This window comes from Pinus tabuliformis, chromosome Q (assembly GCF_031772625.1).
Source record: "Pinus tabuliformis cultivar Carrire ecotype Pingquan chromosome Q, CPIR1, whole genome shotgun sequence".
NCBI classification, from domain to species: domain Eukaryota; kingdom Viridiplantae; phylum Streptophyta; class Pinopsida; order Pinales; family Pinaceae; genus Pinus; species Pinus tabuliformis.
This window is the reverse complement of record NC_142296.1, coordinates 346,543,788-346,556,917: the sequence shown is the minus strand read 5'-3', so window position 1 is coordinate 346,556,917 and position 13,130 is coordinate 346,543,788.

Below are 13,130 nucleotides of genomic sequence, written 5' to 3'. Positions count from 1 at the left end.
GCATTTCTTCATATGACCATGCAAACACATCACAGAATTCTTGAAACAGACAAGTATAGGTCTTGATCTCATCCGGAGAACAAGTTACCCCGATATGGACATGTTCAATGATACCAGGTTTGACAGAAATATCAATTGGAAGCGTTTGGGTAATATTACCCAGATTTCCTTCCGATCATACTTCATGAGTGAGGATCGGTTCCGAAAGAAGGAGGGAAGGAAACTGAGAAGAGAACTCCTCGAGATTAGTAGACATGACCGTCGGGTGAGGCAGGAACGAGGAACGATGATGAGTATCATTCCAAGGTGGTTCCTCGAGAGACATTACTTCCATGATACTCTCGTCAGCAAGAAAAGTCTCGGCTAAGGGATCAGGAGATTCCGAAGCACCAAGCCATGGGGATTGAGAATACGTATCGAGAGAAGTCCTCGAAACAGGAGAATTAGAGGATACGGAACTTGAGGCCGAAACAATTTCCACATAATTGATTTCAGTAGGACTAAGTGGCATAACCTCGCCCCAGGTATCAACAATATCTAGTGAAGGTATGACCCAAGGATCAGATTTGACCGAGATCATGTTGACAGAGGCAACATGAGGAGGTGGGAGCGGAAAATTTCCCATCAAGGCAGAATCTTTAAAAAGACCTGCCCCCACACTCTCATAAGGAGCACCAGTGTGCTTGACATATGGAACATTGTCATTGTCGACAGTGACGATCTTCCCTTGATGGGGAAAATGAATCATGCGGAATAGGGAGGAGGCTACAACATGCATGGCATGGGTCCAGCTCCATCCGAGTAGAAGATTATAATTGAGATTAGCGTCAACAATATCTACCTCGACTTGTACTGTCTTGCCCTCCAAAGTAATGGCAAGGTTAAGTAAGACACCGAAGGGCCCGTCGAAAGCTTCCAAAGTGTTAGGGGATTGGTTCAAAGTAGGAGAACCAATTGCTTTCCAGCAGGCGACTGACATGATGCAGGTAGAAGCACCTTCATTGATGATAGTCCTATGAATGGTTTTCTCATTTATGATTACCTGAATGAGAAAGGAAATCTGATGAGGCAGGCGTGGAACGTAGTTTTCGAGATCAAAACATATCAAATTGGAATCGGTGGGGTCAATACCCCCAATAGCCGACAACAAATATTTCCGCTGAGACGAATAGCTTTGGAGCACCTCGAGAGTCGATATAGCCGATGGTGCCTAAGCCAAATACTCAACAATATTATAGTGCTGAGCAGCTTGAGCATTGGGGTTATACGAGGATTTCCTTAGCACACCTCGAGAAGGTGGTCGAATGGCGGAATCAAGGTTAGGGCGCTCGATATGAAGAGGGCCAGAACTCGGGGCAGAAGAAGAAGGGGTGGCCTCTTTCTCTTTCCCGACTGTCGGAGCAGGAGTTTGATAATATTTTGATCTAGTAGCCACATTAATAGGTGTACTCATCATGAACACTTGAGATCTTGAGGAAGCAGATGATTGAGGTTGGTCTACCATTTGAGTTTGTTGAGACGGAAATGGCTCTTTCAGGATAGTTGGGGTCCCTTTGAGCAAATGACTAACTTCAGATCGTCAGGCACAATCATTAGTATAATGATCCTCCTCGCAAATGAGGCACAGATACTTAGGCTTCCGTTGTGAAGAATCACCAGCAGACGACTCATGGATCATGGAATGGGGAGTACAGGGACAGTGACAAAATGTTATGTAACACTAGTTAAGGTGTGGGATACTTCATATCAAATTATTATTGTTTTCTCCCTATGAGGTCAACATTCCTTTGCATGGTCTATCTTCATATTGCAATATAGTTTTGCTTCATGATTTTCAGCCTCCGATCATCAATCAATGTGTTCCTAGAATGAACCAATCAGCTTGTTGGTACAACAACATCAGAACTCTTCAACTTCTTACTTACGGACATTGCCCTAGATAAATCATCGTCTTTTTTTGTCACAAGCTTCTTTGGGCTTTATTCCAAGCTTCAATTAATATCGTGTCCATCAAGATATTTAAAGCTCCCTCTATCCATCTAAGGTAATTGAACTTCTTTCCATCTTGTTATCTTCTTCTCTTTCCTTCATATTGTTCATGTTATGCCACAGCCTTTCAAATCTTTTATCTGGTAGTCAAGATTTAGATAGAAATTGCCTTGACCTATAACCTTTATTAGAAGACCATGAAAGAACAAAAAGGACAAGGTACAAAGATAAACAAGGAGATATAAATTACTTATCTTTTGATAAGGATTAGCTCCCTCTTAATCTAGGACCTGTTCACCAACCTTGTTCTCACATTAAACATCAAGGGTTAGATCTACCTCTAACAGTGGATATGATTAGATAGGGTTTTCTTCCTAGGGTTATTCTTGATTAAACTATGCTAGGGTTCACAAACCCTAAATGCCAAAAGTCTTCAAGACCTTTCAACTTACAAATTGCAAACCCTAGAATTATCATTAGCAAGCTTTCTATATAGAATTCATTTCATTCCTTGTTCTCATATGCAAAGACTTCAAATGCTAATGATATGTCTACACAAACCCTTTCTATGATGCATTACTAATTTTCATGAGATCATTATCATAACATCACCACTTCTCATTGATTGCAAATGAGCATGCTTTGTACGTATCTCTTATTACGTTTACCTGATCTCCATGATTACTGAGAGCTACTTCAAAGAGACATTCAAACTTCTCATTTAATTCTCTCCATATACCTCTACAATCAGGTCTTCATATGATTTCCACATTGATCTCAATCCTTTATTCTTCAAGCTAGGTTACAAACCATAGAGATGAATTCAATCTTTGGGATGCCATATTCCTTTTTGTTGTTGGAAATGTCTTGTCATCTCAGATAGGTCGACTTCATTGATGTCATTCATTCTTGAACCAAGGAGATGAATTCTATAAGGTTTCGATATTCAAGAGAGTTGTCTTATGTATTCATATGGAGACAAGTTGTCATACTTCTATTCTAGATACCTCATCCCTGATAGTAATGGTCTTATAATAAACTCAGGTATGTTGTCATTAATGTCTCAGGAGGATGTTGTTTTGTATATCTTCATGCCTTAGAGATGATCCATTTTGTTCCTTTCACAGTTCAGAAAGTCTCGACCTCTAGATGATGTACACAATTTTTAATTTCTTTCACAAGCCATATACTACAGCAAGGTGACCTTTTCACATTTCCCAAACTTCTATCTACTGAGTAAAGTTCTTCAGATATGTCATTTGAAACTTTATTTTAATCACTTCTTCCAGACTTCAAGTCAGTTATATTGATGGAATTCATCTTTATTTTATATATGATAAGGATGTTTATGCCACAGATTCCCCATAATTTCGCAGTCCATCTTTTGAAAAGATATACTTGTTGCTTCATATACTAATGTTACGAGTATCTAGTTCTTTACAAAGTCTTGTTCTTCAATTTTGGTTTCTTATTATTATAGATATGTACTTCACAAGGAATAATATCCCACAGGTTCTCATGAAGAATGTCATAGAAAGGAGCTTCATTGCTTAACAGAATCTTGGCTTCTAGTGATGCACTTGTATTGTCTTTCTAGGACTAGGCCTAGATACTAGCTTCAAAATGCAGACATCATTTACAAGACTTGTACAAAGAGTCAACTTAGGATCTATGGAGTAACATCTTCAAGGAAATATATATATCACAGAGTCCTCAACATAATTTGTATAGTACTTTATTTAGGGTGCCATAGAAATAAATTTAATGTACCTTCAGATAACAAGCTTCAGCCTTTTCAAATATTATAGTTTGTTCTTCTTTCTTCGATAGTCATTATAAGTCTTGACTATGGTGTACTTCAAATTGTATTATGTTCCTTAGAGAAGTGTCATAGGATTTGCATGCTTCAGATAGAAATTTGTATGTTATAGGACCATACAAGGTTAAGATATTACCACAGAATATGGGTTCATATCTGTCATGCATACTTTTCTCTTATTGGTGTAGACTTGTACATGAAATTTGCAAATTCAGATTATGTGCCTCAAAACTTGAACTTGTCTTCCTTTGAATTTGCACTATATACTTTAGAACTTCGGATTGTTCATAAGTGTCACCATAGTTTTATATCTGCTTCATTTCTAGGATTCAGATGCCCAAAACTTTCTTACACAATCCTTTTGTAGATTACATTGTTATGTATCTTATATGTAGTACTGAGATTATTGATGAGTGTGACTGCTACCTCAAGTCTTCTTCATTTTATAGATATAATTATTGCAAAATGTATCCTCTAATGTAGCTAATCTAAGTATGTCTAGTGATTGTGCCAACAAAAAGTGATCTTCAAATTGCATTTTCATAAACTTATCTCCAATACCATGTTGAGAAATCAATAGGCATGTACATTAAGTATATTTCTCTTACTTGATAATTGGTTGTGAATATTTTTTGGCTTCTTATTTCATTTAGTATGTTCTCTTCATCAAACAATTACCAAAAACATAAAACATGAAGGTCACAAGAGACAAAGGACACAAAGATATAGGCTCCAAGCTAGGGGAAAACCCCACAAGGGGGAAAACCCGGACAACCTCTATTATTATAAAATCATATCAAAGTATGATATGTAAGACCCAATACCAAGACCAAGACTACCACAGAGATCCCAAGTTAGACCTCCTTCATGCCTTCTCAATAATTCAAAGTCAACAAAATTCAATGTTGGTAAAACTTTTGAAAACTGGTCAACTCCTGAAATTCTACTCTTGCTTTTTTGGTCCCTTGAAATTTCAGGCTTGCAATACCTCAGAAAATTTCACACAACTAGGGCAAAATTTTCTTCATCTTCTCTCTCCTTTGACCTCCTTCTTTCTCCTTTGATTTTGTTGGTTTTCCTTCTTATCTTGGCACATAAATCAATGTACATCATGAGTGAAATGAATGCTCTCCAAAATGGTCGAGTTGCTCTTTATATATACACATCCAGGAGGTTGAATAGGTGGCTCTTGGAGCCCAAGTTGACTTGTTCCCAAGGTGGACAGACATGGTCTTGTGGTGACATTTTAGACTCTTTTGTCTCAAAATAAAATATTTTTCCTTTTCTTACAACAAGTCCAAATGGGACTTTGACTCAAATACATTTGCTTGACTCGTGATATAAAAAAGTGACCCGAATAACCCTACAGGCATGAAGAACATGCTTTGACTAATAATAGTAATAGATTACTTTTCTTCTTTTTGTTTTTGCATGAAATACAAATTGATACAAGTACAATGATAATTATGAAGACCAAACCTAGTTACTTTTCCAACATAAACAAAAAGGATGGTTGGGATGATAATCAAAAGTGATCAAAAAGAGAAAAGATGGGCACAAAAAGATGGTAATTTAGGGGTCTACCAATTTAGCCCATGGTTTTGTAATTATGATTAAGGAACTAATGTTGTACTCTAATCCAGGATAAATGGATTCATGGATTATGGATTCCAAGGGACATATATATATTGTTCTTGTTCTCATAAAAAATCTTTCTAGTTTTCCTGTTTTGGGTTTCTATGGGAAAATCTTTGTCTTAATGTGTCTGTGTGTGTGTCATTGCACCTTTTTTGTTTTATTAAGAATTTGTTTGAAAAAATTAACTATATAAGGTTAAAACCTACACAACCCACTATCCTTAACATTCAAGTCCCATCCATGAACCAAGGTCATGGCTACTACACATGTCTACTAATTGTGGTATTTCAGTTTTCTCAAATTAGGTGAAAACTTAAAGGCAGAGAATAGACACTCAAACCATGTTTGAATGCCAATGTTGAGGGCCTTTTTAAACGAAAGCACATCACGTGAACTCTGAAACATGAAAGACCAAGGTTTGAGCCAATCCATGAGCCAACCTTTCTAATCCTTTGATTCCTCTAATCAAATCTAAGTGGGTTCACCCTAGTAATGGATTGATAAATGCCCCTTAGGGACAACCCTTATTAATTGGGGAAAAAGTTGAATATCAAGATTTGTACCCGATGTGCCATATATTTGGACCTCTTGTATATGATAAGCTCTTACTTTGCCCCATCATCCTCAAGCTATTAAACTTGGATGCTAGCGTATCTAAGATAGATCAAGTGAATATGACTAGCAAGGTCACTATTTAAAGAAACTTTATTTTAAACAAAAATAAGAATGAAAATGTAGAACTAGTCAAAGGGTTGGCTTACCTATGATGGTCAAAACTTAGGAGAAAGCCTTAGTTGGTGATACGTGGTGACATTGTACAAGTAGAAAGTTGTGAACATGATGTCAAAACCATTGTATTGGGCATTTCAATGATTGTTGGTAAATGATTTCCCAAACAAGCTTCAAATGGGGATTTATAACCATGAGGTTGATTGTTTGAAATATTTCTCGTAAGTTTTAATCTCTCATTACCATTACTACTAAAAGGTATATTGCTTGAAATTTTTGTTGAGCGTGTAAGTCCCATGAGGACTTATGTGCTCTTTATCTTCACCCTTGAGTTAACATTAAAGGCACAAGATCGAAACTCACATCGCATGAGGGAAAGCCTTTTAAGCCAAAATCATGGGGATTATGGTAACCACTTGTTGTGCTTTGGTTCTCATATTTATATACGATCTCAATATTATTTTTCCATGTGGAGTCTTACTAGCAATATTGATTGTGAAAAAGCTCATGTTAACAACGATATAGTATTGCATTTAGAAATAGTCATAATCTTTGAAGTTTCTTATTTACTTAATTTGATATATGAGCGGGATTTTATAAAAATAAAAATAACAAGGAAATGGAATTTCAAAGAAAATCCAAAGCATACAAGTTGTTAAAGGTTGAAAGAAGACTATGTTAATTTCTTATTAAATTGTAGAATATCTATCTTAATTCATTTTAGGTTTATTCATGTCAAGGGTGTTCACCAAAATAATTGGGAAATTGATGCAAATTAGTGTCTTGAAATCGACTTTGATGTCAATGTGCAACACATGAGTAATTAGGTGTCTTTATTGAGAAAGCTAGGTATTTTGAGTTTAAGTGTCGATGCCAGAGGTGCTAAATTTTTTAATATGTAAATGCATTTATTTTCCCTTGTTTGAAAAATTATCCAGTGTTTTTTACTACATACACATACACACTTGGTTTTATCCTCTTAGGTGATCTATGCTCTTAAAGTCTCATACTTAGTGCTCAAAAGTGAAGGACTCTTATATTTCCTCTTTAATTCTTGTCAATTCTTAATGCAATGAGCACCCATTTTTTAGTCTTTCTTTAATTTAGCTATGTGTCATGTTTATGACACAAAAATATCTAATCCTAGTTATCAATATGCCCATCAACATCCTCAGAAATACAAATTGACTCATACTATGGTCGACAATCCAACATTGATTTGTTTCTTCTTTCTTAAGATTGCATTTGGTGGACTAGCTACGTTTTTATGGAGATGCTCATCACCATAGCAAAGTATTTTTATTCTTAACTCATAATAAATTGAAACCTATGATGGAGATTGATTGCCTAAAGAAATATAGGAGCAACAATATTACTTGATTATGATGTTATTACTCTTGGCATTGACAACTAAGCTATTCCCTATTAAAATTTTCTTCTCACTCCCTTGACTAGAAAATAAAATAAAATAGTTGTTTTTGATGAATTAGTATGGGGGTATGTTAATTGGTATCAAAGTATTTCATTCCATTACTAGGGTTTGTATGGGCTCAAAGGAAAATGAATTACAATGTTTTTTGGTGCCATGTTATGCTAACAAGTTATCCTTATTACACAGAGACTAGTATTTAGTTAAATTTGCATAAAATCAATATTATGGAATTAAGCAATTTCTACCATGGAAGATATGCAAAATCATCAAGGATTTAAGAATATATCATGAGCAAGAACAAAATTGGGACTAAATATAATGGAAGAGAAAATGTTGGAATTCCTCCCAACATAGTAGAAATCATGAGAAGTTTGAGAGAAAAACTCTAGAGTTAGAAGGCATGTAATGAAAAGATATCAAAGCTTAAGGAAAAAAAATCATTTTTAGGTTTTCCTATTTTAGAACTTGACTTAGATCCATGGAAAATGCATCAAGGACAAGTCTCAATTAGTGTTGATAAGATTCACTCAAAGAAAATGTCTCAAAGTACAAAAGATCAAATCTCCAATTATGAGACATAAACACAATCTAAATCATTTGACTCGAAAACAATTGTTTATGAAGATTCAATTATTGGTAGCTCAAAATCTTCTTCTCATATGAGGAGGAGTAAAAGGCATTCCAAAGTTTATTTGTAGGGAGAATTTAGAAAAGTGAAACCACTTAATTTTGATGGTGAGGTGAAATTTGCTCAAGAATTTATGGTTTGGCTTCTTGGGATTATACATGCTTCCAAGTACATTCTTACTTACTTGGAAATATGAAGGCTAGATTGGTTATATTTAATCTAAACGGTGGAGCATTCATTTGGTGGAATCATTTCAGACAAATGAAGAAAATCGATAAGAGGAAGCTTACTTGGAAGCAGTTCAAAAGATACTTTCAACATAATATATTTCAAATAAGTATTGTATTAACAAAATCAAAGAATTCCATGACTTGAAGTTCGGACACATGACTATGGACGAGTATGTGAACAAGTTCATAAACTTGCTATGATATGTCAAATATATTAGGGATGAGAAGGGGAAGAATCTAGTGCTTCATAAGTGGGTTGACTCAATATTTTTTTCCCCTGAGAAAAGAAACTTGCATTTTCATTATCAAAGAAACAAAAATAAATTTGTATATACACATATAACACGTGTATTCGTAAAAAATCTACCCCGATCCTTGTTTGGAAAAGAAGAAAAAATTTGTCAAAAACAATTGACTATATACATGATGCTAACATTGAGGACATCCAAAAAACCAAAACATATATCAATGATGAATAGAGGACAATTTGTCATCATTGTGAGGAGACAAATTAATCATTCTTCCCTTTTTTCTTCTGAACATTGATCCAACCAGTTGGATTTGAAGAGGTTGGTGCTTCACCGCTATGGCAAGACACTCTACAGGGTTGTCATCTGGGGCATTAGCATAGATGAAACCCGCATCCTTGTCACTATCAGAATTGTTCAATTCATCGGGTCGGTTTTGCCCCCCATGAAAATACTCTAAAGATAGTTCCATGTTTTGTGGCTCAAGCCTCAGGAGTGATAATTGTGGCATTTTGAGCATCAAGTGGCGACATTTGGACCGAAATGTCAGTAGGAGGAGCATTCAGTGTTATCTGATAGTCTGCAGGGGGTTGCGCTTCTAAATTTTTTGGTGGAAAAGATCTTTGTTTGGTTGTTTGTGTAGCCTGTCATCCTTTTTGGGACCTTTTCTTCTGAGGCCTCAAGGATGGAAAGGAAGGGAAGTTGTTTTGTAGATTTCCAACCTCTTGGCATGATCTGCATCTAAATCATATATTTTCGTAGTCTAGAGTCTGCATGAGAGATTCCCTGAGACAATCGATACATATTCTGTCTACGAGGCTGACACAAAGATCCATTTCAACACGGATTCTTGCAAATGTATAGATGCCCTTCTGAAAGCGTTCTTTGTCAATCTTGAGGAAATGCCCAATTGTATTTCCAATCTCCTCCATCATCTGTGGATTATAGAGGAGAATAGGCAGACTGGGCATCCTAACCCAGATATGAGTCTTAATACCCTCCATGTCTAGGGGGTTAAAATCAAGAAACCAAGGTTCTAAGGAGAGTCCAGAACACCCCCAAAACCAGAGACCTCATTCAAGGGCCTTTCAATAATCTTCATAGTTATTGAAGTAAAATACAAAAAAAAACTTTGGAACAAAGCTGGAGAGAATAGTCTATGGTCCAAGTTTTGTTCGACCAGCCTTTTAAAGCTGGAGTAGAGGGTCATAACCCATTAAAGTGGAAGATAATAGCTATTTTAACAATAAGATAAACCTACACAAGGAATGCATCTTTAGTTACTTTAATTGTAATGGTCTCCTCTTATTGTTCAATGATGAAATACGAGCCAAAGAGGTATTTTGGAGCATGATTAAAGTCGCCACCTTTAGTAGCATCAGTGAAAGTTTTCTTACTGTAATGAGCCTGCAACCCCCTTGACTCATTTTTGATATGCTCGAAGCTTGGTATGCTTGCGGCTTCAAAGGGGTCTTTCTACGAGCACCCCCTAAGAGACGCGTGGAGACCAGGACAGTGGCGAGACAATGGCATCCCTCCCAATGTGGAGAGTGTGGATGATCGAAATTCAGAGCTTTATATCTTCTATCATGGAGCCACGATTAACCAACAGGAAATGTGAGTCCCCGTCCAAAGATTTCACGAAATTGGAAAAAACCTGTGGAACGCTGGATAATTTGATACTTGTTTTCGATGCAACAGGGGACAAGAGAGGAGGTTCCAAATGCGCCCCGAGCAAGAGGGAGCATACAAACAGCAGTCGAAGAACATCCCAAGGGCCATTCGCAATGCTTAGGTAAGAATGGCAGATTCCATGAGCATGTGATACGGAAAATTTCAGTATCAGGCAACGTTGCGGTGACTAGGGTTCCTGTATGCGACACCATCGGTTGGGTTGCTTCAATCTTATAAGGATAGGATTGAATCTAAAAATTTTGAGAGAAATAAAAAGTCTAGATATTGTTATGAGCATTACAAGAACAAACCAAAAATAAGAAATGCACGAAAGGAAAGAAGAAACAAAATTTTGAATAAAGAAATAAAGGATTCAAACCCCATTCATATGGAAATCAACCAAGAATTTTCTATGAAAGTTTTTCTATGGAATACACAGCTAAGGGAAACCTTGTGGACACTTCCACTCATTTCAATAATGGTACCTCGCATAAACTAGTTGGTTGCAATTTTTGGCAACCTAACACAGCGAGGATGTCAAGTGAGGCCCAATAATATCAATAGAGGCAACCAACTCGATTATTGAACCCGGAGACTTCTTACTTGTAATTCGTAGCACTTAACCACTTGAGCTAACCCAATACGCTAATTTTCTAGCAAAGTTACACAATAAATAGTGGAAATAAACCAACAAAACTAGTGGGAAAGATGCCCAGAGAATTTATGAAATGTTGGGGATGTGAAGGAGATCATTTGCTCAAGAGTTGTCCCCATAAATAGGAGAACACCATGAATGTTCACAGGATCCAAGAGGCTACACTAGTTAATGATATAGCAAGGACCATTATTGGAATTCTTTCTACCTTAGAGCTATAAGTTGAAAATAAGATTGCAAGGCAATTTATCAATTTGTTTCTATTTTGATTGATCCAAGATCTAGTCACAACTATATAATTATATTGCACTTAAATTTGTTGATTAGTATGCTTTTTTTTTAATGCAAGCATAAGAAATTAAACTTCATTTGGCCACAAGAACTAAGAGAAAAGTACGTGGATTATTGGAGACATGTCCACTAAAAATGAATGGGTTCTCCACAAGGGAAAATGTGAGCATCTTGCCACTTCATTCATATGATATCTTGAGTTACAAGGATTAGTTGGAAGCATATAAGGGAAAACTTTATTGCTACAACAAAATATTTTTCTATATAAATGATGATGGAAATTTAAGAACAATACAAAATATTTCAAAAGCCATTTTTATAAGACAAATTTAAGCCATAAAACCAAAGAAGTTTTTCATTAAGGGATGTTAGTTGTATGCAGTCCATGTGTTTGAATAAACATAAAGTAAAAGGACCAAAATTTGAATACTATCTGATACTACATGAATTCAAAGACGTGTTTCCAAAAGACATACCTAGTCCACCCACCAAGGGGCATATTGACTTTTTAGTTGACCTTATACTTGGATTACACTTGTAGCCAAAGATCCTTATTATAGAACAAGTACTCTTGAATTAATGGAGTTAAAAATGCAATTGTGAGAGTTATTAGAGAAAGAATATATTAGATTGAGTATGTCTACTTGGGGAGCACTAGTTTTGTTTGCGAAGAAGGACGAGAACCCCATATTTTCCATAAACTACAAACATATAAACAAAGTTATAGTGAAAAACAAATACCCATTGTTTGATGAAATAAGGGAGGAAAAAGTATTCTAAAAAATTGATTCAAGGTCATGATATCATTAAGTCATAATCAAAGATGAAGATTCATAAGACAACTTCCCAAGACAATGTATGGTCATTGTGAGTTTGTGATAATACCTTTTTGTCCTACCCATTGATGTGAGTAGTACAAGAATAAACCAAAAATTAGAAATGTGTTGAAGGAAAGAAGAAACAAAATGTTGAATAAAGAAATAAAGGATTCAAACCCCATTCATATAGAAATCAACTAAGAAGTTTCTATCAAAGTTTTTCAATGGAATACACATCCAAAGGAAACCATGTGGACACTTCCACTCATTTAAGGATGATACCTAACATAAACCAGCTAGTTGTGCTTTTTGGCAACATAACACATCAAGTGAGGCCCAATAACATCAATAGATGCAACCAAATTGATGACTAAACCCGAAGACTTCCTACTTGTAATTTGTATTACTTAATCACTTGAGTTAACACACTATGTTAAGTTTATAGCAAAGGTACACAATAAATAGTGGAAATAAACCAACTAAATTTTTGGGAAATAAACCTGTAAAATTTATGAAATGTTGGGGATGTGAAGGAGATCATTTGCTCAAGAATTGTCCCCATAAATAGGAGAACATCATGAATGTTCACAAGATTCAAGAAGCTACACAAGTTAATGATATAGCAAGGACCATTATTTGAATTCATTCTACCTTGGAGCTATAAGTTGAAGGTAAGATTGCAAGGAAATTTGTTTCTATTTTTATTGATCCAAGATCTAGCCACAACTATATAACTATGTTGCACTCAAAGTTTTTAATTTATGTGTTTTTAAAAAATGCAAGCATAAGAAATCACGGTTACTTGAATTGGCCATAAGAACTAAGACAAAAAGTAAGTGGATTGTTGGAGATATGTCCAATAGAACTGAATAGGTTTGCCACAAAGGAAAATTTGAGCATCTTGCCACTTGGTTCATATGATGTCTTGATTGACAAGGATTAGTTGGAAGCACATAAGGTAAAACTTTGTTGCTACAAC